The 27,433-nt window shown below is 36.0% G+C and overlaps 1 protein-coding gene across 4 annotated transcripts in view; it reads right to left on the reverse strand.

Moving 5' to 3' along the window:
* The window catches only part of cntn5 (contactin 5), a 303,188-nt gene extending 276,003 nt beyond the window's left edge, over positions 1-27,185 (reverse strand). Inside the window, exon 1 of one of the 4 annotated variants that reach the window (XM_079874344.1) lies at positions 26,766-27,185. The gene's annotated coding sequence lies outside the window, so the exon portion shown is untranslated. The remainder of the gene's footprint in view (positions 1-26,765) is intronic. The other 3 variants (XM_079874343.1, XM_079874345.1, XM_079874346.1) reach the window with 3 other exon arrangements.
* Positions 27,186-27,433: the final 248 nt, after the last annotated feature.

Below are 27,433 nucleotides of genomic sequence, written 5' to 3' on the forward strand. Positions count from 1 at the left end.
ACCTGCCAAGCATTTGTGGATTCCGGGGCCGAGGGGAACTTCATGGACATTCACCTGGCACACGAATTACACCTCCCCATCTCGTCTCTTCCTCACCAGATCTCGGTCAGTGCTCTCAACGGTCAACAACTTCCCAACATCTCACTCTCTACAGATCCCATAACTCTCATCACCTCTGGCAACCATACGGAGACTATTCCCTTCCTCCTCATGGACTTCCCGGTGGCACCTATTGTGTTGGGGCACCCATGGCTGGTGAAGCACAACCCTCGTGTGGACTGGGGTTCTAACTCTGTTTCTATGTGGAGCGAGCCCTGCCATGGGTCATGTCTTGTCTCTGCTTGTCCGTCTGTATCTGTTTCTGTGTTACAGGAGAAGGCAGTGGATTTGTCAAACGTGCCCGTGGAGTATCTGGACCTGAAGGAAGTGTTCAGTAAGTCTCAGGCTGCTTCTCTTCCTCCGCATCGTCCCTATGACTGCTATAGATCTAGTGACAGGTAAGTCTCCGTCTAAGGGCAAACTTTACTCTCTTTCTGTCCCTGAGAGGGAGGCCATGGAGAAATATATTTCTGATTCTTTAGCGGCCGGATTCATCCAACCTTCCTCTTCTCCAGCGGGGGCGGGGTTCTTTTTTGTGGGTAAGAAGGATGGTTCTCTGCGACCTTGTATTGATTACCGAGAGCTGAACAACATCACGGTAAAGAATATGTATCATTTGCCGTTGATGTCTTCAGCTTTCGAGAGGTTGCAGGGAGCGTCCATCTTCACAAAATTGGATTTACGTAACGCCTATCATTTGGTTCGCATCAGAAAGGGGGATGAATGGAAAACCGCATTCAACACCCCCAGGGGGCACTTTGAATACTTGGTTATGCCTTTCGGTCTTTCCAACTCCCCAGCGGTTTTCCAGGCTCTTGTTAATGACGTGTTAAGAGACATGGTTGATCAGTTCATATATGTTTACGTGGATGACATATTGATTTTTTCTTCGTCTCTCCAGGAACACGTTCAACACGTCAGACGAGTGCTTCAGAGGTTGCTAGAGAATGGGCTTTTTGTCAAGGCGGAGAAATGCGATTTTCATGCACAGTCTGTTTCTTTCCTAGGTTACATCGTCTCTTCTGAGGGAGTGCGCATGGATCCTGACAAGGTTAGGGCTGTGATAGATTGGCCAAGTCCAGATTCCCGTAAGGCCCTACAGCGGTTTCTGGGGTTCGCCAACTTCTATCGGCGTTTCATTCGCAACTTCAGCCAACTAGCCGCACCTCTGACTGCCTTGACCTCCCCCAGAACGACGTTCAGGTGGTCAGATACAACTGAGGCTGTATTTGCCAACCTCAAAAGCCGCTTCGTTTCGGCTCCCATCTTAGTCGCCCCTGATTCCACACGTCAGTTCGTGGTGGAGGTCGATGCGTCCGAGGTGGGGGTAGGTGCAATTCTTTCCCAACGCGCTTCCTCAGACGACAGGATGCACCCTTGCGCATTTTTCTCCCATCGTTTATCACCTGCCGAACGTAACTATGACATTGGTAACAGAGAGTTGTTAGCCATCAAGTTAGCGTTGGAGGAGTGGCGTCATTGGTTAGAGGGGTCGGGGGTACCTTTTATCGTTTGGACCAATCATAAGAACCTTGAATATATTAGATCTGGGAACGCCAGGAGGCGTTCCTAGGGGGAAGGGTACTATCACGGTTGGTAGATCCACTGTTTCATTCTAGTCTCGTGTGTTTGTGTGTGTGTGTGGGTGTGTCTCGTTACGTTCATTGTTTCGGGTGGGCTAAACTGATAATTTCCTACTGACTGAGCTTTGTCTGCAGGGGATTAGGATTTTACACAAAAATGGTTCATTATACTGGTAATTAGTATTTTCCTTGAGTTAGAGTTCACCTTTTCATTGCAAATTTCTCGTCCGCAAGGCTGGAATTGCTCTGTTTCAGCTAATGCAACTCAGAGCTCACTGGCATGATCGAATGGCCGTGAAAATCCCCAAACAGACTAGATAAGCAAAATTACTTCCCAGACAGGCTTGATCTATTATGTATCTGGACTGAACATTTTGTAGGGCATTTTGTGCTTCGATTGAGACTGCTCTTCTTGTTCAAACAGACAAAAGGATGGCTGGTGCAAATACAGCTGGTCCTGTAAGAGATGCTTAAAAACCGACACTTAGATTAAACTTCATCTTTCAGCAAGACCAGCTTAGACCAGCATGGCCTTTCTGGAGGTTGAATCAGGAAAATCTTGTTGGATCCCAATTCAAATACAAATCTCATGCAGTTGACAATTATGGTGCAAAAGTTCTAAAAAAAAGTTAGAAATTGAACAAACCAAAAAACAGATCATAAAGTGGTCACGCTTGTTAGTGGAACATGGTAGCTAGTTGTTACTGGACCAAGATGGTCTAGTTGCTCAGCCAAAACAGCCTGGACCAGATCATTACAAGTTTGGACCAGCTAAAACCCATCTGTGGATGTTTTTTTCTTTTCTTTTTTTTAACAAGAACAAAATGTACTTTGAGAAAAGTTAAGTGCAACATTTTTAATTCAGTAAAATTAGATTCCAAACACATATTTATGAAGTTCCAGAAATGCTGTGAGAAGTAAAAAACTTATAATGATCTGGAATTCTGAAAAACAATTTTTTGTCAGTTTGAACCCATTTGTTCCAAACAATGCAAATGTTTCAACTATTAACCCAAATGCATGTGACAGGAATAACTTAAATCCCAATGTAAGGCCTGTTTTCTGGGACACAAGTATGTGTGTGCAACACGCACACAGCCTGAGGAAATTTATTTCCATTGTTCTATTTCTCAGGAGAAAATGTATGTACTTTTGTATTCCAGTTCTGGCTTTGACAAAACTGCTATTTACCTACAAATAGAGCTATTAGCCCATTGCGTGCTGTTGTGAGCGTCTGCTTTGAAGAAACGGCTCCTTCAATCAGTCAATTCCATGTGAGACCTACCAAATTATCAAGAGATTGCAGAGCCTTTAAGTCATTATGGTAAAAAGCTGTCATCATTAATTCCAAAAATATCTTCAATTCTTTCTCCATGAGAAGAGAGCTTTTGATCCATTTTGAGCCAGTACAACATTTCCTCAGCATTGAAACCTTTGACAGGCCCACCCGTAACTACTACTTCGTTTGTTAACATTAGTTAATTAAGTATCATGAAGTAATTATGAACCTTTTACAGCATTTATAAATACACTATTGTTCATTATTTATTCATGTTTGTTCATAACACATGAACTAATGTTCAGTTATACAACTTGAAAATGAAAATTCTGTCATCATTTACAGAGTTTCTTTATTCTGTTGAACACAAAAGAAGATATTTTGAAGAATGTAGGTAACCAGACAGTTTACGGTTGCATTGACTTCCATAGTATATTTTTTTCCCTGCTATGGAAGTCAATGGCTACCATCAACTCTCTGGTTACCAACATTCTTCAAAATATCTTCATTTATTTGAGTTGAACTAAAAAGATTACAGATTTTTTTTCTTTTTGGGTGCACTATGAACTATCCCTTTAAATACTGTAGAGTGTCCACTGTTAGTTCTTGAAACCTGATGCATAACCTATGTTAACGAATTAAAATTTATTGTAAAGTGTTACCAATAACTATAATATACTATTTTTGAAACACAATTATTTTTATTTTTTTTATATTCCAGGGTTTCCAGGGTCCAGGGTTATTATCATGAATTAATACTAAAACATTCTTGTTAATTGAAATAAATCTGAAAATAAAATAAAATAAAATATTAATTTTCAAAACTTTAAATGAAAATTGGAAATGTTGCATTGGAAATGTTGCATGTTGCACCAAAATTACTGGAAATAAATAAATAACTAAAACTGATATAAAAATAAACTTAATTAAAATAAAACTGACAAGAGCACAAACAAAATTACTAAAAGTTAAAATAAAATGAAAATGAAAACTGACAATATAAAAATAAAAGCAAAATATTAAAATATTAATAAAACTAGTGTATAAATAGTTCTAAAATAACTAAAAAGATGACAGAATTTTCCTTTGTGAGTGAACTATCCTTTTAAATACTAAAGAGTATTCATTGTTACCAATAGCTATAATATAATACTTTTGAAACAGTTTGTTTTATATTGGTAAATTATTAGTCAACATGAAATAAAAATGGACATGCTATTTGGATATGGATATGTATGGATATGCACTAGTTTTATATTAATAATATAAATATATAATACTATAAATAATACTAAAAAAACACTGATCCAATGAATTCCTGATGCATAAATGCAAGTCTTGTCCTACATTTCACTGAAATATCTCACATTATGGAAGTAAAATGGGTTGCGATCAGTGTTTCACATTGACTTGATGTGAAGTCTAAAACAGCAGACATAAATATACACTTTCCCAACATCAGTGTCTTTGTCTTGCCTCACATCTCACTGACAGAGATCCAGCCCTGCCCCACCTCACAGCCTGCTATTTGACTTCCTCCAGCACCAGAAAGCCTCTCATTACTGTCCCTCCAGCTTTTAGATCCGCACCTGCCACGCGCTTGTTAGACCGTTCAAAAATAACAAATCAAAGCCAGAGACTCTTTAACGCAGCCTGTCCAGATAAGGTCGCTCCACTGTCACATGAAATCAAAAGAGAGTGAGAGAAAGTAGAGGAGCCCTTTCACAGCCTGAGGGTTCAACTGCACCATTATCATCTCTGACATTGCATTCATGTGACAGCAAAGCACCGGGGTCCCCATCCAAACATCGCACCTACGTTACGCATGGAGTTGAAGTTAGCAATCGTGTTTTGGAGAGAACATTGGACAAAATTAGTTTTGAGGAACAAGATCAAGCTGTTCCATTTTTCAGCTTTGGTGATATTTATTGCATATTGCAAATTGCATAATTTCAAGCAATTAGCATTGTAGCTGAGTAGATAAAAAAATTAAACAGTGAAATTAGCAATTAAAAATACATGTTTTCTACTGCTTTTCAATAAATTAACAAATGGAGTATTTAATAGTTTTTGACAACTTGTACCAATTAAACAAAAGGGCAACACTTTATTTCGATAGTACACTTTAGGCGATCTACTAACTAACCTTGCAACTACATGTCAACATGTCCCACTTTATATTAGGTGTCTTTAACTACTTTGTACTAGCATTTAAATTCATCATTTGATACAATGCACTAATTGTTTACATACATGTTGTTAGAACTTTTATTTTAAAATGACCTGAATGTAATTACATCTATAACTACACTCTCTATAACTACACATCTCACCCCTAAACCTGTCCCTAACCTTACCCGTATCCCACCTCAATAGCAGCAAAAGTGGTTTTCAATACAAAATAAACACAATACATTATACTTATTTTTTGATGTAAGTACAGAATAGTTAAAGACACCTATAACGTGTGACCAATTGTCTACTTAATATCTACAAACTCTTTATTTTGATAGTCCACCAGACGGTGTTGGGAAAGTTCACTTTCTACATGAACTATTTCAAAGTTCAGTTCACAAATTTTAAAATGAACTAGTTCAGTTCATAGTTCATACTTCAAAATTTTGAACTAAGTTCACAGTTCCAAAAATGAACTAGTTCATAGTTCTTTTTTTCCATATGTTGCTGCGAGCTATTATTTTTCAAAATGATTGCCACAGGCCATATAGAACCACAGACAGCAATTATTTTATCAGTTTTAACACTGAAGCTATGCGTCAGATTTCATCTTCATATCCAATTTTGAATCCTTATCCAACCAGGGTTTACATTAGCATTGAGGGGACAGCATTTCCCCATTGTTGCTTTGACGCTTTGTTGCTGTCCATTCAGTCCACACTAGTAGCAGCTGCAGCTTTCACCCCAACAGTATATTCTCAAAAACATGAGGAAAAATGTGCTGCTTGAATGGTCTTTTTTAATGAGGAATTATTAAAAGTAAAACAGGACAGTAGTCCTTAAGGTGCAAATGTTTTTCAATTTTAATCATTTTCTATTTCATACTACATACTAAAAAGGAACACTGGAATCCTGGAAAAATATACCAAGCAGCAGTTCAACAAGTGCAGATTTTCTTTTTGAAAGCCGGAGGGCACAGTTTGCACAGAAATGTAAGATTTTTCCTATAGAAATCTGGCATCCTATTGAACGAATTTAAACTGAGAGAGCTTGCCGTTCACAGACACCAGAATGAACGGGTTCACAGTAACGTTCATCAGGCAGTAATACAGTACGTTCAGTTCACGTTCGGCCAAAATCTGAACGAGTTCATGAACGCGTTCAGGCACAACAGTGCCACCAGACATTCTACCAACTATACGTAACTTTGCAAGTACATATCAACTTATTTTACAAACCCAGTCTACTAATACTCTAATGAGAGTTAGTTGACATTAAGTTGCAAAATGTTGTTACAGAATGTCTTAAAGTGGACTATCGTAATAAATTGTAACCAACAAAAGTAATAAACACCAATATTAACCAACATATATGTTATAATAACCAACATTTTAAAATCTTATGAGTTATGATGTAAATTAATTGCTTGCTGAATTATTGTTTTGAATAGAAACAAGTACTGACTTAGCAATGGATCAACCTTTTGTGAATAATCAAAAAGATAGGGGAAAAGGTGTTTACATTTGATTTATTTCTTAATTTTTGATCTATACACTGTACATATACATAAGATAAACATCATCTTATCAACATCTCACCTCACTATTAACTATTTGCTCATTAGCATGCATATTACTAGGATATTGGTTGTTTATTAGTACAGCACATATTAATGCCTTATTCTGCATGATCATATTATACATTGCTTTGTTGTATTACACTTGTAAGCCACTTGTATAAAAGTATCTTCTAAGTGAATACAATTACTTAATACAAATGTATCTATCTAGCTATCTAGCGATCCATGTGTTTTCCAAAATTGTGCAAATATAATTTTAATGACAGTATGCTATATTGAGAAACTGTTTTGTGTGTGTGTGTGTGTGTGTGTGTGTGTGTGTGTGTGTGTGTGCCAAAAGTTACATTAAGTTAGAACCATAGCCTTGTGGAAAGCGCACACTGAAAAAAAAAAAAAAAAAAAAAAATGATGCCTTAAATTTTTAAGTACAAGCAATTGGGATGTTTAAGTCATTTCAACTTAAATTTCATTAAACTGACTTTAAAAAAATAAGGTGAATCTTGTATAACATAAATAAAAGTTGAAAATTGCTTAACTTATTTTAGTTAAAGCAATGTAAAAATATACAGTGGCGCAATAATGCTTTGGGGTGACTATTTTTTGAGTCCTGGACCTTTCCCAATCCCATTCTCCAGACTTTTCCTGTATTTCCGCAACATGTCCTATCAATGTTGTTGAAGAAAAACATTAGGCCCACCGTTAGGGTTTCCTATCCAGTAGTGATACATTCTTTCCTTCGATAGCGATCTCTTTAGTCTCTCATTGAAAGTGTCTCTAAGCTCTCTTATCTCTCCGCCCTCCAGACACTTCTCGTCAGCTCACTCTTCTAAATCTACACCTAATCTCAGATTTATCCGGAATCCAAAATTTGCTCCCATTCCAGGTGTTCACGCAAAGCTTTGTGCTTTCCTTTAAAACAGGGCTGCGGTGTTAAGCTAAACTGTTTACGATGGAACAGATGACTGCCTCTCTGCTGTAACATACCCCATGCTGACATCTCCCAGTATGACCAGTTAAGAATAATTAAAACTGATTAGACTTCAATGCCTCCGTAAACAAAGGGATTCAATTAAGTCTGCATCTGCTGAGGTTGAAGAGTTTCACTTTAAATGCAAAACAAGGGAGACACGTTCATATTGCATTTTGCAAATGTGCTTTTAATATTTTATTGAAACTAAATGACTTGGGCCAACAGTCAAATAGCTAGACCTCTGCGTTATTACTCAGAGTCACTTTAAGGTGCTGCCAAGCAGGGAATAATTTTAAATCACACTGAGAGTATTCATTTACCCATCGTGGCATGATCTGGAGTGCAAGACTGACCCAATATAGTCAAAACGGATGGAATCTAGATCTTGATTCAATTTGTGAGCTTTTATCCATCTTTTCCGAGGTCTGATTGAGTGTCTTTGTTTGGGATCTATCTGAATTTTCCTGTCCTTCGTGACATTGCTTCACTGAAGAGAGATACAATTAAATCTGAAGTATCTTGTGAATATCTGTTCTACGTGTTTGTCCTGTACCCTGCAGTAACCCTGCACAGGCTACTGCCTGAGGCTATTTGTGAATGATATGCGTAATGGGAACATGGTAACCTGAATGCCATCACGGAAAGGGGAAAATTGGGTGAATCAATCAAGTTAGGTGAGACACATTTGCTAAAATGCAGTACAGAACTGAGAACTGTGAATTCCCTGCATTGAAGTAAATAGTAGGAGTGTATGTACGGTATGGGTGTCGATCTAGTAAAAAAAAACAAAAAAAAACATATTTACCTTCTTAGTGCACAATTATGGTGCATGATTCATCTGCATGTTACTCCAAATGCAAAAAAAGAAAAAAAAAAAAAGAAAAAAAGAGTAACTTTCAAAACAACGTGAAAAAGCTTAGTGTTCCCATTCAACCCAAAGTTTGCAATCTGGATGTTGACAACTTTGATTCATGGAAACATTTTTTGAGCCAACCTATATATATATATATATATATATATATATATATATGTATATATATATATCATTGGTGAAACAGCCACAGTACACAGTTACTTTTCAAAGGCCATAAATCAATATTTGGGCTTTTTCGTCGACATAGTAGTGTAGTTCCAACATCTACCAGCAGTGGTTAACTGCTGAAGCCAATTAGAAAAGCATTGACCTCAGGTTTGGATAATGTTCTGATTCTGAATCCTTTAAACCTCTCCCTTCATTCTGGTATGCCATACCCACTTTTCACAATCCAAGCAATTCTTGACAAATATTTGTCTCATTGAATATCCTGTTTCACTCAAATTACATCAGATTATAGAGTAAAATGTGATGTGAACAGTTTTCAGCTTGATTTTATTTTAGGTAATACATTGTGCATTTGTTACACTGACACAGCATGTTGGTGTTGGTTGATATTTAAATATATGATAAATAATGCAAGAAAGCATTGGAGCTGATTTGAAAAAAAATTCAAATCTTTTTCAGTTATAAATTCTGATTACAACTTTAAATAATAGTGTCCTGAACATCAGAAATGAGCATTAATCAACAAGGCCAAAAAAGCATCCTCTATGGGATTTTCCATACAATAAGCCAAGATATGCTGGAGCCATGAGACTCTGAGACTGCAGATGTACCAGTCTGAGCAAAATATCATTAGGTCAGAGAGTGAACCGCACTCTGGGCAAGCAACCAGGTTCACCTCCCCTCTGTGGCATCTTCTGCCCAGAAATAACTGTTAGCGACAGAAGATGGAGTGACTCTTCAATGCAGTTCCCCATGTGAATGGTTAGAGAGGTTAGATTAGACCTTAAAATGCCATGCCTCTTACACTTAGAGCTTGCAGTTCAGATGTTTGTTTAAAAGTTAGCCTACTTTCCAGGCAAGTCAAATATCCTCTTTGTTCTATACTTTACAGCATTACTCTAAACTAGTCATATAGAATGTGCTCTCGGAGAGCATTGGGAGCTTCCTTCTGGTTCAGAGCACTTAATTATATCTGTTGACTATGTTCATATATTTGTTAAATCTCTATCGATGTTATGTATGCTTTAATACAAAAAATGTAAAAGTAAAAATACATTCTCTCAAAGTTTGCCTTGTGGAACTCAACCAATTAATACATATCAAAAACACAATTAACTGATTTCTAAACATTTTTGACTTGAGCTGTAATCGAGACTTGAAAATGATGTCATCATTTACTCACCCTAAAGTTGTTTCAAACTTGTATACCCTTTCTGGTAACACTTTATAACAACTGCATGCTATTAATCATTAGTTAAGCATTAGTACATGGTTAATTCATCATTTATGAAGAATTAATAGACAGTAATAAGCAGTTTATAAATACAGCTATAAATGCTTTATTATTGATTTATAAGCATATATATAATGTGTTTAATAATTGTATTTTCATACTTTATTAATGATCAATTTAATGATCCTTTCTAAATGAAGTATTGCATTATTTACAAACCAGTTATTTAAGAGTTTGTATAAGATCACTTAAGTAAATGATTAATAAACAATTTAAATGTACATTGATTACATTTACATTTACATTACATTTAGTCATTTAGCAGACGCTTTTATCCAAAGCGACTTACAAATTAGGACTAAATTAAGCGAGTCATCATGAAGAGGCAAAAACAACGAAGTTGAAGTTGTAGCAAAAACAAAAGAAGTGCTCAAAATACGAAGTTCGGCCATTATTCAGAGTAGCATAAGCCCGATAAGTGAGGTTTTAAGGGAAAGGGAAGGGTTTTTTTTTTTTTTTTTTTTATGCGGTTAAGTGCTCACGGAAGAGATGGGTTTTCAGCTGTCTTTTGAATGTTGTCAGGGATGCTGCATTCTGGATGAGGGTGGGGAGAGCGTTCCACCAGCATGGAACTGTGAATGAGAATGTTCTGGAAAGTGATTTTGTAGCTTTCTGTGATGGAACCACGAGACGTCGCTCTTTGACCGATCGTAGGCTTCTGGTAGGGATGTAGACTCGTAGGAGTGAGTGAAAGTAGGAGGGAGCTGAGCCTGTGATAGATCTGTAAGCAAGCGTCAATGTCTTGAACTTGATGATACATCTTATTATTCAGACATATAGTAATAGTTAGTGTGTTAATAAAAGCTTTATTAACATGTATTTCTACTGTAATTCATGGTTAATTCAGGTAGTTATAAAGCATTTAGTAGTGGTCAGTTAACTATTTTTGTGAGCTCATCTAAAGTGAGGACTAGTTATGCCTCGCAAAGCATTTACAAAGGAGATTTATAGGCTCAGCCGTCTTCTAAACAGAAAAATAATAATCATAATAATATAAATTATAAGAGGGGTGCACTTTTTTACATTTAAGTAGCTGCCTCCCAAATGTCTGTGCCTGAATTTGATTCTAAGTCAAGGTCTGAAAACGTCCTTTTTTAATCATATAGTGATCATCTTCAAAACGAAACAAGCCAGACAAAAGGAAGCAAAAAACCTGAAAAGCTACTGTACAGAAATAAACACACGTGCAGTATCTTGACAAGGTCAAGATGTCTACAAATACAGACACACAGCACATGTAGATTATTAGGCCACACCATAAACCACATTGCTCAAAGGAGACAATAAAAGACCTCATGAAACTGTAAGACAACAATGATTTTAGTATTTGTGTGTGTGTGTGTGTGTGTGTGTGTGATATTTATTAAAAAAATAAGATTCAGAGTTCAGTTTTGAGGATTTCTCATCTGAACCTTCACCAAGACGTGCAGACCTACCAGAATCAGATGAGGGAATGAACTTGTAATTATTTTTTAAATAAGGTCAGATGACACAGATCTGATACAGATTTGTGTCAAGAACTGAGAGTGACATTTCTGGTGTAGAGGCCTGTGGTCATTATGAGAAAAGAGTTGACGTGTCTGAATGACAGGCTGTCTAATTATTTGTTTGGGATTTTGTATCTCTGAGCTACTGTCTGCTGACTGTTGAAGCTCCAGATCAGTGGCAGGTGGGATGTATAATTATCTCAGTCTCCAGAATGTTTTATATGCCAAGCATTTGTATACGTCCAAGATGAGTCATCAATATATGTCTTCCATTTTCCAGGAAAAGAACAACTGTACATTTTAATTATGTACATCTGATAAAAGTTCACATTTAGGAGTACACTCGCAAATATTATGCCAACACAATAAGAGATTTTCTAGGGAAAATCAAAAGTTTTTTGACCAGAACTGACCAAACCCTATTGCAGCACTGACAGACTTAAAAGGATAGTTCTCTCAAAAATGAAAATTTGCTGTTAATTTACTCAGCCTTAGGCCATCCATGATGTAGGTGTTTTTTTCTTCAGTAGAAGAGTAAAAAAGTTTTTACCTGAAACCGTTGTCCTCTGTGATTCAATGGCTACTGTTACTGAAAAGCAAATACAAGGAAAATTAAAGCTGCAAGCAGCGATGAAAGGGCCCTCGCACCCGTGCCATCAACACTCGGTGGCTTTAGGAAGACAGAGCATGGTTGGGAAATGTACATTTAAGGAGGTATATATAGTAAGAGTATGTCAAAGTCAGTTACAAAATGTTTTGTATAATGGTGATAATAGCATGCTTCATGACTCAGCTAAGTGTTGCTAGCATGTTTAGTCTGTTTCTAGCATGCTTAGTACACAATAATTATGTGGTTAGTACTGCATTACTGTGTTAACCATGTCAGTTTCTGTTGCCAGTAGGTGGCGTTATGACTATAACTGAATATGAGCATGGATGTGTGTTCAGGACAGAACTCTTATCAAACTTGTGAAGTTTGGTGCAAATTGGACATTGCCTTCTTGAGTAACAACAAAGTCATGTTTCATTGAATTAGCATTCTTTAGCACTTAGCTAAGCATTACTAGCATGTTTTAATATGTTCCTAGCATGTTTAGAACTCAATGGCATTTTTAACATGTTGCTAGAACGGCATCAACGTGTTAAACATGTCACTTCCTGTTGCCAGTAGGTGGCGCTATTACTATAACTGAACATTCTCATGTAGATGTGTTCAGGCCATGACTCTTATCAAAAGTGTGAAGTTTGGGGCAGATTGGACATTCCATGCCTGAGTTACAGCAAATTCCTATTTAATTGCAATAATAGCATGCTTTAGCACTTAGCTAAGAGTTTGCTAGCATGTTTTAGCATGTTTCTAGTATGTTGTTAGCATGTTTAACACTTGCTGGCACTTTTTTATATGTTATTAGGAGTCCATAACAGTGTTAAACATGTCACTTCCTGTTGCCAGCAGGTGGCGCTATTACTGTAACTGAATATAAGCATGGTCATGTGTTCAGGACAGAACGCTTATCAAAAGTGTGAAGTTTGGGGCAGATTGGACATTCCATGCCTGAGTTACAGCAAATTCATATTTAATTGCAGTAATATCATTCTTTAGCACTTAGCTAAGTGTTTGCTAGTATGTTTTATTATGTCTCTAGTATGTTGGTAGGATGTTTAGCATCTACTGGCATTTTTTTATATGTTATTAGGAGTCAAGAACAGTGTTAAACGTCACTTCCTGTTGCCAGCAGGTGGCGCTATGACTATAACTAAATATGAGCATGGACATGTGTTCAAGAGATAACTCTTATCAAACATGTGAAGTTTGGGGTAGATTGTACATTGCCTTCTTGAGTAACAACAAAGTCCTGTTTCATTGAATTAGCATGCTTTAGCACTTAGCTAAGTATTGCTAGCATGTTTTAATATGTTTCTAGCATGTTTAGAACTCAATGGCATTTTTAACATGTTGCTAGAACGGCATCAACGTGTTAAACATGTCACTTCCTGTTGCCAGTAGGTGGCGCTATTACTATAACTGAATTTGAGCATAGACATGTGTTCAGGCCATGATTCTTATCAAACGTGTGAAGTTTAGGGCAGATTGGACATTCCATGCCTGAGTTACAGCAAATTCCTATTTAATTGCAGTAATAGCATGCTTTAGCACTTAACTAAGTGTTTGCTAGCATGTTTCTAGTATGTTGCTAACCTGTTTAGCACTTGCTGGCTCTTTTTTATATGTTATTAGGAGACCACAACAGTGTTAAACATGTCACTTCCTGTTGACAGCAGGTGGCGCTATTACTATAACTGAATATTCTCATGTAGATGTGTTCAGGCCATGACTCTTATCAAACGTGTGAAATTTGGGGCAGATTGGACATTCCATGCCTGTGTTACAGCAAATTCCTATTTAATTGCAGCATTTGCATGCTTTAGCACTTAGCTAAGTGTTTGCTAGCATGTTTTAGCATGTTTCTAGTATGTTGTTAGCATGTTTAGCACTTGCTGGCACTTTTTTATATGTTTTTATATGTCCACAACAGTGTTTAACATGTCACTTCCTGTTGCCAGCAGGTGGCACTATGACTGTAACTGAATATGAGCATGGTCATGTGTTCAGGATAGAACGTTTATTAAAAGTGTGAAGTTTGGCGCAGATTGGACATTGCCTTCTTGAGTAACAACAACATCCTGTTTCATTGAATTAGCATGCTTTAGCACTTAGCTAAGTATTGCTAGCATGTTTTAACATGTTTCTAGCATGTTTAGAAGTCAATGGCATTTTTAACATGTTGCTAGAATGGCATCAACGTGTTAAACATGACACTTCCTGTTACCAGTAGGTGGCGCTATTACTATAACTGAATATTCTCATGTAGATGTGTTCAGTACAGAACGCTTATCAAAAGTGTGAAGTTTGGGGCAGATTGGACATTCCATGCCTGAGTTACAGCAAATTCCTATTTAATTGCAATAATAGCATGCTTTAGCACTTAGCTAAGAGTTTGCTAGCATGTTTTAGCATGCTTCTAGTATGTTGTTAGCATGTTTAGCACTTGCTGGCACTTTTTTATATGTTATTAGGAGTCCATAACAGTGTTAAACATGTCACTTCCTGTTGCCAGCAGGTGGCGCTATGACTATAACTGAATATGAGCATGGTCATGTGTTCAGGACAGAACTCTTATCAAACGTGTGAAGTTTGGGGCAGATTGGACATTCCATGCCTGAGTTACAACAACTTCCTGTTTCATGGCGAAACATCGAAATTTATCAGGCCGCCGAGGACCCGCCCTTTGACGAAAACTCAAGATCTTCGCAATTTAACGTCGCAAAGGCCTTAAGATTACACTCACCAAATTTGAAGATGATCAGATTAAAACTGTAGGAGGAGTTCGTTAAAGTACGAGGCCTGAAAATGGCAAAAACTGCACAAAAATCTGAGAGGAAGTTCAAAATGGCTGACTTCCTGTTGTGTTTAGGGCTATGCTCCAAGAGACTTTTTTGTAGGTATTAGGTCATTACATGTATGTACCGAATTTCGTGCACGTACGTGGAACGTTGCGGGAGGCGCACTCCGTTGAAATTTTATAGGTGGCGCTATCGAGCCATTTTGCCCCGTCCAATTCTGAAACCTATATCAGATGTAAATTTTCGCCAGTTCTGATGCGTGTGCAAAGTTTTGTGAGTTTTCGAGCATGTTTAGGCCCTCAAAAATGCAATTAAATGCGGAGAAGAATAATAATAATAATAATAAACAGAGCAATTCCAAGAGGGTCCTCACACCATCGGTGCTCGGGCCATAATTAATAACCGTGGCTCCTAGATCTTATGAAGCAAAACCATCGGTCTGTGTAAGAAACTGAACATTATTTACAACATTATTACCTCTAATCCACAGCCTCGACAAACGGTCCTGAGCGTGTTCACAGCAGCCTGGAGCGCGAGCTTCCTGTCGCAAGTCCCCATGAAATCAAAATAGAAGATAGAACAGATCGGTGCATACCAGAAAACGTATCGGACCCATTTGAATTCTGCATGGAATGCTCTGGATTACAGGTAATAATGTTGTAAACAATGCTCAGTTTATTGCACAGACCGATCGTCTCGCTTCATAAGACCTCAATGTATTCTCAGGAGCCACTGGTTTTAATTTTGATTTGCCTGTATGTTATTGTTTTTTTACTCTCAAAGTGATAGTTGCCATTGATTTGCATTATATGAAACACAAAGGACCACGGTTTCAGCTAAACATTTCTTTACTGTTCTACTGAAGAAAAAAGACACCTACATCTTGGATTGCCTGAGCAACAAATTAACAACAAATTTGAGAATCTCAGTTCTCTCACATTGTACATAATGAAATATATCACCAGCAGCACTACTGCAAAACTGTGAATACATAAACCTTTTAAATTACATAGAACCTAGATGATTTCTCAAATGCATAAGCATATATTAAATGATTTAAAGAATCAGAATATGCATCTATTGTGGGGATTATAAACAACAGCATAAGAAACTGCCTGGAACATGCATTTTAAGATCTTTACTTAAGACACCAGCTGCGAGAAATCCTGCAGACATTCTTGTCCATTTTAATTTTATTAGTGCGTATCTCAGTCAGAGAAAAGCACTCCAGGTCCTATTATCTTATCTCAGGAAAACGCTGCTGGTTTACCCTATGTACGTTGACACAGTTTCTTCAAGCCTCGAGGTGCATCTGTCACTTTCAATTAACCCACACCCTTGGACCACTGGTTCATGTCAATAACCTTTAGGTAGGGTGAGCGCTATGGCTAAAAGCTTATGTCATGTAACCAGTGAGTATATGATTAATTTTATATCACGGTAACAGTATATGCCACAGTACAGTCACAATATTGTACTGTTGACAGTAAAACTAAGGCAACTTTAAAAGGGAATGGACAATTTGAATTCCTAATACCAATCTTGATACCACAGCAAATACTATGATGTTATTAAATATATATATATACAGTATATACATGAAAAAAAAAACATTATATATAAATTATTTAATTATTGTATTATACATGATTAATGATAATTTACTAATAGATTACAAGTTCTGGAAAAAAAATTATAAGTGTATTAAAAATAATAATAACCTACATGAATGTTTGAATTATGATACATTTCAAAATAGCATCTATTTTAAAATATTTTAATATTTTAAACTGGACTTGGGGTCTCTCAGACCCAAAACAGAACAAGAGTGTTAAATAAACAGAGCAAAGACATAACAGCTTTTTCTTGCCAATTACATTTAATAAATATTGATGATTTAATATAGAGTGGCAGGTCTATCAGGTAACACATTGGGTATATATATTGTTCCATCTGTTTATATTCACCAAAGACAAAGCTTACCAAGATGGGCATTTTGACAAAGAAGTGCATATGAACGTTTGTCACACACAGATGCATCATCGCAAGGTACAAGAGCTATTCACAGAGAAAAAACCCACATACACAACTGAGCAATAAAAGGCTGCAGGGTAAAAAACTTTAGCATATTTAGTAGGCTACTACCAAATTTGTGCCAAATTATGAGTGCTTTTGACAAAGCTAGTTCTGAGTAACACTTGACCACACATAGATTGTTTTCTATGTTACTGTTACACAAAACCATTACGTTTTTTATAAGAATTGGTTAAATAAAATTTTAATTTTAGATGGAGACATCAGACCCTGTCAAACTGTGATGAAAATTAAAATCTAAATTAAACTGCTGTGTGAATTTTAAAGCATATACAGTGAGCTGATATTACATTAATAAACTTACTTTAATAGACTTTGTCTATAGGGATAAGTTCAAAATTACTTTTTTAAATATTGTATAGCTAACAATATAGCCTATCACCACAGGCGTCATGTCTTCACTACTCTTTGTCATGGTCGATTTGTTTTCGGACACTTTTTGAAATAGCTCACGGCAGGGATGATTCTAATACAGAAGCGTGTCCAATTGTTGAACTGGAGGTTTCATTTTGTTAGTAGGTATTAAAATGAGAGGCTATCCGTCTCTTAAATTTGTCATTTTTTACGTTTTTAATCCCCACTCATGATAATGTACATCCACTGACAATTTTAGTTTATTAAAACAAAAGCATTATATTAAGGCGGATTAGATCCAGAATCCCTTGTGTTACCACACAACCAATGAATCATCATGATATCCTCAAGCTGATATATACCCAAAATCCCCAAAATAAAATGTATCATACATTTAATTGGAGCACTTGAATATCTGAAAACTAGAAATAAGCCACTCGGTGTGCAACTGAAACAGTTTAGTCATAATAATAATACACTGTAAAAAGTGGTAACCTGCAATGGTTACCTAAAATAACTGTTCTTTACTTGACTTAACCCTTAAAAATGTATTTTGTTTATATGAATTAATGTATTTAGGTTGGTTCAGCAATATTTTTGACTTGAATTAAACCAGTTAATTTAGATGTTATAATTTTAAAGTCCTTTAAGAGTTACGGTAGTGGCTGAAATGGAAATTTGACATAGTTCTGCTTGGAGTCAGTTGTTTCATTTGTGATAACAAAATAAAACATCAAATTGTGCAGACATCACTTTTTGGCCAGGCTGTCATACAAATAAATTATGAACACATGCAAAAACAAGAGAGAACCAATGCAATATTAATAACTGATTATGTTGTAGTCAAGTTTCCTGTGAGCTTTTTGTTTTATTATGCTTTTTTTTTTTTTTCAGAACTTGTAGCCCTAATTTGTCTTTATTGCCAAATAATTTTGTCAGATAATATCCAACGCTATCGTACGAATTCGTACGACTGATAAAAAAGTGGCTAATTTGTATGAATTCGTACGACCTCACTTGTACGAATTTGTACGATTTGTCTAAACCCACGTGATGGGTAGGTTTAGGGGCGGGGTCAGGGGTAGGTCATTCGTATGAATTCATACGAATTGGGCAATTCGTAAAATATGTACGATTTAGCAAAAAGCGTACGAATTCGTACGAGTGAGGTCGTATGAATTCGTACAAATTAGCCACCTCGTAGAATTCGTACGAATTGCCGTGAGATCAGGCTGTAATATCTTAACCAAGTTTAGTGTTTTGTTCTTTCCTCATATTTAAAATAGTTAAAAAAAAATAATAATTCTTATATTTTGACAGTTTAATCAAAACAAATATCCGCTCTGGGCTGCGTTTCCCAAAAGGATCGATAGCCAACTTTGGTCGCAAATGTTCCGTTGTTATCAGCATAGTTCAACGAGTCAGTGTTTCCCGAAACCATAGTTCTAACGAACATTCGCAAACAGCATCGCAAAGTTGTGTGGTTGGAACGACAGCTCTCGACCTGTGGTTAGAAGCAGTTTCTTGTTTGCATGACATGTGGACTTAATAAATCATTGTCTTGAGCAAAATAAGCAAGCTGACATTCATTACAATCTGTATCTTTTATTTAGAAGACATACAAATGTCATTTACGTCTTTTAGTTTGTCAAGAGATTTAAAGCACCGTTTTTGAAGAGTGCGCGTGTGTGAACGTGCTCTACCACGTAAGAACGAGGCTATGATTGAATCTGTAAATAGAGCAAAATCAGAAATAGTCCTCAGATGCCATGTTCGTAATTTATAGCAAGACAACTAGCATTAATTAGATCTCAACAGATTCATTAAAAAAGTAGTTATTACTCCACCACGTGCGTGACATCATTAACCAACGTGGTTGAACGACCAATTTGCGACAGTATGGTTTCGGGAAACAATCATGACTGGCTAGTTGATTTCTTCAACGATGCATCATACTATGGTAGTTAAGCAGCGAGTTACGTCGTTGTACGGGAAACGCACCCCTGGACGCCACTACTGTATTACAGACCTGATCTAATTTCACATATTATTAATTTATTTCATAAAAAAGTATAGCCAAAGTAATGTTCACGAGGTACTAAATTCTTATGTAATGATGACATCACAACTAACACGCAAACTGGTTTTTATGTTTTATGGGGACTTTCCATAGACGTAATGATTTTAATACTGTACAAACTGTATATTCTAAACCGACCCCTAAACCTACCCCCCAAAAAACTCATTCTGTATGTTTTATAAGCTTGTTTCCTCATGGGGACCTCAATTTAGGTCCCCACGGTTACATGAGTCCCCATGAGTCAGTGTGCATTCAGTTTGAAGTCCCCACCGGGATAGAAAAACAAAGAAACACACTCACACACACACACACACTTCCAAACTCCATCATCACTGTCCCTACCACATTTTAATATGAAGAGCACCCATGCGCACCACTCAACCTAAAAGCTACCAAGACAGAAACCCTGACAGAGATACAGGGTAAAATTACTCAAATAACATTTTAGAGTAATTTACATCAAAGTGCACAGTGTTCTGTAGCGGCTCTGAACCCCAGAGGAGATGGACAAATCTGACCTCACACTTAGAGCAAAAAAACATATACTGCTTTAGTGCACTCAATTACAGTAGCATGCATCCAGTGTGATGTGTGTGTGTGCTTATGTGTCAAAGAGAGTGAACTTGGGCAAGCAAAGTACTGTATTCCTTTATTGCAGTATATGCCAAAGGGGAAGGATTAAAAAAAAACAAAAAAAACACATACTAATGCTATCAGAAGTACTCCACTGAATCTATTTACAGATATTTCACAGTTAAAACTCATGTTTTTTATTTGCAGTCATCCAGTGCATATTTAAACAGATTTCCTTTAGCTTATTAATATGCTAAATCAACTGTGCCTGTTTGTTACCGAATTGCAGTGGTGTTTTTTGTGTTTTTGGCTGGCATACACATAAGTAAGATGGATGTGGGTGTTAACACAACAGCGCAATTAGTAACAGGCATTGGCTGCATCAGCCTTAAGAATGTTCAGATAAAAAAAAACAAAAAACTGCTCAAACAATTTATTTCTCCTTTTTACTCCTGACACTTCATAGATGCTAACACATTCACAGCACAAACACATTTCCGTTATGCAATATCAGATGATCAAGGGTGCTGTGGTTCTGTAATCAATGCCATGCTGATATTCAGTACAACAACTTGATTGCAAATGTCCTATTTATTTTATGAAACAGTTCAATAAATAAACAAATAAACAATATTTACCCATGTCAACTCATGTTTCAGACCAAATCTGGCCATTTCTTACTGTTCAAAAGATTGGGGTCTATAAGTTGTTTATTTTTAAATATGCATTACACTGTTCAAAAGTAAAGACTTTTACATTGATAATATTCATGAAGTATCAGTTTACAAAAAAATTAAAATAAAATCCGAATCATTTCTGGAGCAGCAAATCAACATATTAGAATGATTTCTGAGGGATCATGTGACACTGGTGATGCTGAAAATTCAGCTTTGTCATTACAGGAATATATTATTTTAAATATATAAAAAAATATTTAAATTGTAATAATATTTGACTGTTTTACTGTATATTTTTGCAAGCTGATGCAAAGTTTCTCAGGGAACGCAAAACTTTTGTGAGCGAAAGCAAAAACATTGGAATATATTTTATCCTCCCATCTGGTATTTTATGTCCCTTTTAAAATGTATATTTGCAAGTACAATTGTAACAATTATACTTTAACTTAAACTTTTGATACTGTATTTGTTGTACTGAATTTAATTTATGACTTTAATAAAAAAAAAAGAATCAATGTGTCTGAATTCTCCGCTGTGTTGAGAAGATTTGTAACATTAATTTTCTATGCAATTTATTTTATTTTTTTTATTTATTTATTTTTTTTTTTTTTTTTTGATGAAATATGCCTTGACATTTATTCTTTCTTTTTGGAGATTCATCCAGTAAAAGACAATTTCAAAGATAAGCAAAGTTTTAAGAAGTGTAAAATTCCATTTAGGTAAAAAAATTGAAATATTGATCCAAGTAAAAACGCAGCTTCTTCAAAACAGCGTTCTTCAGAGAGGTAATGCATTTCCATTTGATTCTTATTTCCCATGCTTATAATAACAGGGTCTGTGTCATTATGGCACACACCACATATTCAATGTTTTTCACTTTCTACTGAATATGGAAGAAACAACAGAAACCCTGACATAAAGTTTTGAAAGACTCCACATGATCGGGTCGTGTGAGCAAGTATGTGTCTGCTGTGTAAAGTCTCCTGAATGAAGGTCTGACCCAGTTGGAGAGTGTCTGAGGCGTTGCTAAGTAACTACTCAAACGGGTCATGCACAGGAGCTGTGGTGAACACCGCATGAGGCCACACCGGGGTGTTTTTAACACCATGACACAATACTCCATGTTTGTCCGCTTCCTTTTCTGTTTATTCTCTAAAATGCAAGCATTTGACACTGATATACAGGTGTGAATCTTCTTTTTTGAGGCATGCACCATTTCACTGTAAACTCTCCTATGTACTTAAACTCTCACATTTATATTTACTAATATATATTTTCTTGCTTTTTACTAGACCTGTCATGATTATTGAATAGTTGTCTGACTGTGGTCAGAAAAAAAGCATTTTTTTTCTTTCTTGGAATTCCAAATCAATTAAATCAAGTAAAAATCAACAAGGCTCTTCTTTTTTAGTGAAGCCCACACTTTCCACACATAACTCGATTGTGACCTGTTTAGTCATCATATTGAAGCATCCCTGCCTGTCAGTGTAGTGAGGCCAATAGGCAATGACATCTGACCTTTAGTTGTAGTATGGATCACATCTTCCAAACTGGCATAGGATAATGAAACAAAATGCCTGACTTCCAAAACTATCTATGACTTATATTCTTTATCTCTGCCTTCACCCTCACTGCTTCTATCCTCTTTGATCCTCAATGTCTTCCTTGCTTACAACCTTATTTTCTGATCACTTTCATACTTTCTGGAAAAGGAAAAGCTTGTCCTCTCTCTGTCTTCTATACAACTTGCTAACATTAACCTAAAACACAGGCAAAAAGACAAAATATACTGCCTGCCAGTACTGAACAATAGGACTTTGTCATTTATGCATGACGTAGATTTGTTTGGTCTTTGAGTTATACATTTTTGTACAAAATTTGAATGACCAGAAACTTTAGAAAGCAAATATGTTTGTACAATATATATATATACATTTATTTTTATTGAATTTGTATGTTTTCTAGTCTAAAATAAACTCACTATGGTGCCTTGACAGCATGTGATACTGTAACATGTGATTAGCATGTGCTAATGTCTCCTTCACTTCCTTATTAACAAAAATGACAATTACATGGCAAATACGTGTTAATTTTATTGGATGAAGGGAATAATATGGAAGCTTGTTTCCGCCACAAAATAAAACATTTTAAAAGATAATTGTGACTTTTTATCTCGCAATTGCGAGTTTACATCTCGCAATTCTGACTTTATTTCTCAGAATTGCGAGATATAAAGTCAGAATTGCGTGAAATAAAGTCGCAATTGCGTGTTATAAAGTCAGAATTGCGAGATATAAAGTCAGAATTGCGTGAAATAAAGTCGCAATTGCGTGTCATAAAGTCAGAATTGCGAGATATAAAGTCAGAATTCTGACTTTGTTTCTCGCAATTGCGACTTTATATCATGCAATTCTGACTTTATAACACATAATTGCGAGTTTATATCTCGCAATTCTGACATCTTTTCTCAGAATTGTGAGATATAAACTCACAATTGTGAGATAAAGTCCAATTCTAAGGAAAAAGAGACGGATTATTATTTTTTTTACCTCAGAATAGTTTGTATCTCACAATTCTGACTTTATAACACGCAATTGCGACTTTATATCATGCAATTCTGACTTTATTTCTCAGAATTGCGACTTTATATCTCGCAATTGCGACTTTATTTCTCAGAATTGCGACTTTATATCTCGCAATTGCGACTTTATTTCTCAGAATTGCGACTTTATATCTCGCAATTGCGACTTTATTTCTCAGAATTGCGACTTTATATCTCGCAATTGCGACTTTATTTCTCAGAATTGCGACTTTATTTCTCACAATTCTGACTTCATATCTCGCAATTCTGAGAAAACAAGTCACAATTCTGACTTGATATATCGCAATTGTGAGAAAAAAAGTCAGAATTGTGAGATAAAAAGTCGAAATTATTATTATTTATTTATTATTCAGTGGCGGAAACAAGCTTCCATATAATAATGTATTTACATATGAAGTTCTATATGAAATTACTAAAATGTAATTTAAAAAAAAAAATAGTTTTTTTTTTTAGCTTGAACAATATCATTTTATTTTAAATGCAATTTTATAATAGTCATTTATAAATGACGATGTCCCATTGAGAGTTAAATTCACATTTTGCCAAAGAATATACACATAAAAAAAAGTGCACTGTTGTAAAGATAGTCAAAAGTCTTTCTTCGTAAGAAATTATTATATTATATTATATTATATTATATTATATTATTTGGGTCTGTTTTATTATGTATTTTTATTATTATTAAACTACATATTCCAAGTAAAGATAAATAAATAAATAATGTATTAGGCTTACACTGTAAGGGACATCAACACAACCGAATTAAATTATTAAATCACTATTTTTTCTTTCATTTAAACAACGTATGCGACAGTTTTGTCTAAAAACAACAACATCAACAAACTAGCTACAAAGCACTCCCTGATACTTATCTTGTTACCTATCTAACATAAACACCATCTATTTACACTCAGAGCATGCTGGGGTCTGAAAATCCCTTGCCAAAATGCTGCAATTCTTTCATTGGTTTCAACTGAAATATTGAAAACAACATTATTTTAATTGCAAATCTTCATTGCATAATTCTTTTGAGGCAAAATATTTACTTGCTAATATTTGATTCATATCCTCTAATAGAACTTAGTGGACAAAACACAAATAAAAGCACAGCATGCCATTTAATTTCATTAATTGCACACTGCTGCAATGCTTAGAAGATAAAACAGACAATGAATGGAGACAGAAACGGATATTAATATCTTCTAATGCAAAGAGCAGCTGTATAATGGGTATGCAAACATAACATCTCTAATATAATAACCACCAGACTCTGAAAATGCAGCACGCAGATGCTATTTCTCTTCTCAGATCTCCAGTCTTGGCTGCCCCTGATGTGGATTCTGCGGGTACTAAAATCAAAGTACCCAATGAATGCAAGACGCCTTTTACGTTCCTACTGTGTGCGCAAAGGAGAATCTAATCAACTTGCTACCCACAAAACAGCAGGGTGCTCCAATTTCATATTTACTCGCAAAGCTAAAACAACCTCATTAAAGTGTTACACACTAATTTAACTGCGAGACAAAAGAAAAATGTACAAGGGAGACACATCTTTATGGATCTAATATTTTCCAGGGAAATCGGATGACTGCTGGAGGCCATCGGGATCGAAAACATGTAATTTAGTTTAAGAAACCATTTTGTGTTGTGGAAAAATATCAGCATTAACCGCAGTTAATGTAAATGTTATGTGAGTCAATATGCAAGAGACTTGGTTGATATTTGCTGCTCGGAATGTTAACCACTGGTGAGATGGTCAGCTCTGTCACAAGTCACAAGTTTATACTTAAAGTTCTCATGCAAATTCTAAACTGCATCAAGTAAAAAGACAAAATTGAGTAGGCCTAGATTTGTCTCAAGGTTATGCATGGGTTGCTATGCAATTTCGGAACTGTATTCTTGAGAATCAAAGAGAATTTATTTGTACACTGTAAAGTATAACATTGTGCAGTTCTAACCACAATTATGAACTAGAGTACTTGCTCTGACCCTTAAAGTGAGCTAGTTGGTTCAGTCACTCAGAATCATATTCTAATATACCCAGTTAAATTAGAGGTTACCTGACAAAACCATTTTACAGTGTACTGATCGACCAGTTTTTTTGTTGTTGTTGGTTTTTTTTTGTTCACCAGCTAACAAGCATGTGGACAAAGATAAAAAAAAAAAAAAGTCCAACAAAGTATACATCAAAAAAGTAAAGAAAATATCACACAAGTTCAACAACGAACGGAATCGTCTTCATTTTGAAAGCAAGACACGAGAGCAAATACTGCATGAAAGTGTTTCAGCAAGAAGCGGAGAGCTTACATCAAAGTAAAGTTCAGTTTAAAAACTTTCCAAAGCTTGCTCATGGGACATTTCCGTGACATATTTTCAGTCCGAGGATAACTTTGAAAAGAGGAAAGACATCGCAGGGCCGAAAGCAAATAGTGGAAATGTTCAGAATTGCACTATTGTTTCTGTGATAACCAACATTCTTCTTGAGGGAAAATAATTTAACAAAGTTTTGCAAATAAACTCACTCTGCTTCCAAAATGAATAGCCTTGACAGACAGTGGCACTGTTAAAACTGGACAACTGTTCAAATCAATCACAGCTTATCTATTTCCCCAAGAGTGAACAAATCACTAATGAGGTCAATATCATCATTCATCTGAATTATCAACACATTGAAAGCAGAGTAGCAATGCAACAAAACTGTTGCAAAGAAAGTAACTCAGTTGAAAAGTTTTTTTTTAACACTACATGCAAACACATTTGTAAACTTAGTCAGGGTTCCCCACACCTTTTGACCAATGATGTCCATGACTTATTACCTGATAATATCATAGAAAATGCTAGTATAACTAGAAATATATATATATATATTCTCTGTAAAAAAATAAAAATAAATAAAAAAATCAATGACATCTCAAGGGTCTGGAAATCACCATTTTATATAATAAATATATATTTTCTTGGTAACACTTTACAATAAGGTTCATTTGTTGACATTAGTTAACTACCTTAAGTTAACATGAACTAAGAATGAACAATACTTCTTCAGCATTTATTAATCTTAATTAATATTAATTTCAACATTAAAATCCAAGGTTGTATTTGTTAACATTAGTTAATACACTGCATGAACAAACAATGAACAGCTGTATTTGTATTAACTAATATTAACAAAGATTAATACCACTGTAACACATGTATTGTTCACTGTTACAGTAGTTCATGTTAGTTCATACATTAACTAATGTTAACTAATGAACCTTATTGTAAAGTGGTACCATTTTCTTTTTCAGGTTTTCCATTACTGTTGAAACCTAGGCGAATATCTAAACATCTAGCTGAACATCTATGCATGTTCACAATGCAGGCATTCCACCATTTCTGATCGTTTAAGTGCCAACTGCACATTTGTTCCAATACATCGATGCAGTATGATATAAACCAGCACTTGCGGTGTTTATGTGTGCATCGTTACCGTGCAACTTGCTTCAGGTGGGACACACGAAACTCTCGGCGCAGCTGTAATTGCAGTGATAAGCAGCATGTTCAGCAGAAATCACACCGACTTACTCTGGATGTTGCAAGAAGAGAAACAGCTCACTCCTCCTTCCTCTTCTCCCGTCTGTAAAGTGATGTTGCTCACGGAGTGTCAAATAGTGACAGGTTTTCTTGAACAAAGCCAAACATGGATAAAAAAAAAGAACCCCAGACGCTTCAATCCCGCAAGCTTGCTGTATCTCTACAGGACGCGCCGTTGCGCGCGGTAGCGCATCCTTCAAATGTGTGCGAGGCGCGCGATCTTTTCCACCTCTCCGGCTGTGGTCCAAAACCTCACCTACGATTCCTCCTCAGACGCCTCTCTCTCTCTCTCTCTCTCTCTCTCTCTCTCTCCCTCCCTCCCTTACGACTGAAGCGATGTGAAACAGAGAGAGAGGATGCGCAGTGGCTTGGCTGGCGGAGTGTCTCAGTTCTTGCACGGCGCGTGCTGGAGTCTCGAGCTGCGAGTGTGTTTGAAGCATCTCGCGCGTCTCAGCCTCGTCCTGGAAAAAAAAAAAAAAAAAAACTGCGCGAAACGGCAAGCGCGCATAACCTGAATCACAACAGACCTTTTAGTGTTTTATAATATATTTATAAAGAATGTTT

Source organism: Squalius cephalus, assembly GCF_949319135.1.
Source record: "Squalius cephalus genome assembly, chromosome: 6".
Taxonomy (NCBI): Eukaryota; Metazoa; Chordata; class Actinopteri; order Cypriniformes; family Leuciscidae; genus Squalius; species Squalius cephalus.